Here is a 3,690-nt window from a genome sequence, read left to right as displayed (position 1 = left end):
AAAAAATATTAGGCTGCCAATAATGCTTCTATATTCAATTGCATCAACTTTTTCTTGCCCATCTTCAATTGAGAATTTCTCATTCTGCGTTAGAGGGGTTGACACAGGCTTACTTTTCTCCAACTTGAACTTCTTCAAAATATCCCAACCATATTTCATTTGAATTAGAAAAATTCCTTGTGATTGCTGATAAACTTTCAAGCTCAGAAAATAGCTCATCAATCATAAGTCAGACATTTTAAATTCAGTTTGCATATGATCTTTGAATTCCTACAATAAATTATCATCATTTCCAATAATAAGCAAACCATCCACATAAAGAGACACTAACTTGAAATAGAAAGTCGCTTCATTCTCACTCCTCTTGAAACCTTCAAGTAGTAAATGAGCATCAATTCTGGCATACTAGACCCTTGGAGCTTATCTCAATCCATAAAGTGCTTTATTGAGTCTATACACCTTATTTTCATTACCTTTGACTATAAAACTTTCAAGCTAGTGATTGTAATACCCGGCTAGACTCCGGTATCGGAATTCCTACCGTTCGGTGGAATCTCGGATGTCGGAAGCCTCTAGAAGGGTAAAATCATGTTTTATAAAATGTTTTCATGTATTATAATGTTTTTAAGTATGTTTTTAAATGAGTTTTTGCATGAAATTTCTCTAAGGAAAAACTCAGGTTCGGCCGCCGAAAGTCAGGATTCGGCCGCCGAACGTGCATGCATGCGGAGGCACGTTAGGCCCCCGAAAGTATGAATGAGGGAAATGCAGGTTCGGCCGCCGAACCTTATGTTCGGCCGCCGAACATTGCATGGATACGGAGGCACATTCGGCCCCCGAACGTGGCCTGGCCAACCACTATAAAAGGGTCCCCTTGGTCCGCACGGGCGAGCTTTTTCTCTCCCATTGTCGGCCAAGGTGAGTCTCCGCCGCTCCTCCCTCAATCTTGAGTGTTTTCCTTGGATCTTTCATGGTTTTAACAAGCTTATAAATTCTATTTTGAAGATTTGTGAGTTTTGAGCAAGTTTTGAGCTTGGAGACCCAAGGAGCTAGATTTCTCCCAACTCCAAGTTAGATCGCCTCAACCCTCGATCTTCAAGAGGTAAGAGCCGATCTTAAGCTCAATGTATGATTTAAACAAGTTTTATGAAGTTTTAAGGGGGTAGAATGCATGTTAGGGTATATGTTGAACCTATGGGTTTTTGATGACTTTATGAACAATGTAGCTTGATTGTGTGTGAATGAAGTGTTGTAGATGGGGTATATGCATGTTTGAGGCCCCTAGGAACTTGTATGCATGCTTTGGTTGAAAAATATGCATGATTTATAGATTTGGAGGCGAAATGTGCAAAGGGAGCCAAGTTTCTGCCCTTTGGCAGAAACCAGGTTCGGCAGCCGAAGGTACTTTCGGCCGCCGAACATGGCTGGGGAGGCAGGCCATTCGGCTGCCGAAGTTGCCCCCGAAAAGAGACTTTCGTCTCTGTCTGGCACTTTCGGCCGCCGAAGGTGCCGCCGAACCTAGCTGAGTTTCGTCTCTGTCTGGGACTTTCGGCCGCCGAAAGTGCCGCCGAAGGTGCCCTGTTCAGCCATTTCATGCATATTTTCTGTGATATTTTCATGATGTTTTAGGGGGTTTTTGGGGGATATATTAGAGTTATGATTATATATGTTTGGTCCCTCATTGGAGTCCACCTGTGTAGGTTCGGACCCGAGGAACCAAGGACCCCAGCAGTGAGCCAGCTGCTGAGAGTTTGACAGAGTCAGCCAGAGGTGAGTGGAACTATACTTAACCTTTTAAATTAAGAAAGTGAATGTTTTATCATGTTTCATGCATCATGACTATAATATAGGATGTTTGCATTAGAATCACGAATATGCTACATTGCATTATTATATTGTGGTTGATGAGGATGGACATTGCACGACTCACTAGCCCTGTGTACGAAGTCCTGTGGTGCCCATAATAGGGCCGGGCAATAGCTCCGATTTACGAAGTCCTGTGGTGCCCATAATAGGGCCGGGCAATACGAAGTCCTGTGGTGCCCATAATAGGGCCGGGCATGGAGCTGAGGGACTTTTGGGTCAGTCCGTCCATGATGTGAAATGTTTGTGCAATGATGCATTCCATTATAGCATGTTTTAAATATTCTTTTTATAGTTCTACTCACTGGGCATCTAGCTCACCCCTCTCCCCTAACCCCCAGGTTTGCAGGTACGGGATTGATAGAGAAGAAAAGAAGAGAAAAGTCATATGTATGTAATAGTTAGATAGTGGACATGACGATTGTATTATGATGAAATGTAAGAACTTTCAGTATGTTATGTAATGAGATAATTGAGGTTAGAGTTGTGCTTGACCATAGTGTATTGCTAATCCCTTTTGTATGTACATGATCTTTGATATGATGTTTATGAAAAACTAACTCAACATATAATGTATAGCCCTTTGAGGCTTTGATGAGATCCCACAGAGGGACTTTATTTATGTATATGTTCAGAGTATGCACAGGTTGGTGATTGATTGCATGTATAAAAGAAAAGTTTTAATTTTTATGTATGATGTTGATCATGTATGGGATTAAACAGGTTTACAGGTATATGTTAGGCTTGCTACGGGTCCCGGCGGCCTTATGCCGATCTGGATCCTAGCGCCGGTAGCGGTCCGATTTTCGGGTCGTTACAGAGTGGTATCAGAGCCCTAGGTTCATATGGTCGGACCTAGCGTGTTGGGCTCATAGAGGTTATAGAAGGTCAAGCACAATAGGAAAGGTCATGTCCACTAGGATAGGATGTAGAGTCCTGTCTTGCTATGATGATGTGATATGCCATGACTATATGCATGCGCATAAATGATATGCTATGTTTGCTATGTATGTGATGAGGGTTCATGTGTGCCCACATGAACCATATGATGCTAATGCTTGCGAGTTATGTGCTGTTTTTCAGAAAACAGAATGAGAGGAACTCGTCGATCTGCACGATTGACAGGAGTCCCACCAGAGGATGAGGGCACGAGCGCCCGTCCTCCCACATTGCCTAGGGCAATGTCATGCAGAGTAAACAGAGAAAGAGTATCAAGGGACCCTAGAAGGTCTTTTGATACTAGCAGAAGGGGGACAGAAAGAGGAGGAAGTTCTTCAGATGTGAGGGAGGCTATGGAAGAAGATCAGAGAAGGGATGGGAATCTGGATGTTGGCATGTCAGAAGAAGGGACAGGGGAGTCACAAGGAGGCACTCAGGCCTCGGGGTATGGTTTTCCACCCTATTATCCACCCTATGCACAGAGTCCCGGGTATCCGATGGGAAGTACGTCGGATTACTCCAGCTTTAACCTCTACCCTACTCACATGCCTTATCCACCTTTCTACCCACCGTACCCACAGTACCCAGCCTATCCACCCTCATCCTTCCATCCTCACCCAGCAAACCCCACCTCGGGGAATGCTGCATCCCCACCTCCACCACCTACAGAACCAGTAGCCCCAGTTACTCAACCTCCTAGACCTAGCTCAGCCAGTGGGAGTAAGGTGAAGATGACAGCTTACCTTAAGCTGGATGCTCCTAAGTACAAGTCAGGGGATGATCCCTTTGAATACCTGAGAGCAGTGAAGACGATCACTGATGAGCTAGGGGCAGATGATAGAAGAGCCATTGAGATGGCAGGGTTCACCCTGAAGTGCAAGAAGGCAA

The sequence above is a fragment of the Manihot esculenta genome, chromosome 2 (assembly GCF_001659605.2).
Source record: "Manihot esculenta cultivar AM560-2 chromosome 2, M.esculenta_v8, whole genome shotgun sequence".
NCBI classification, from domain to species: domain Eukaryota; kingdom Viridiplantae; phylum Streptophyta; class Magnoliopsida; order Malpighiales; family Euphorbiaceae; genus Manihot; species Manihot esculenta.
Note: the sequence above shows the minus strand (reverse complement) of the source record.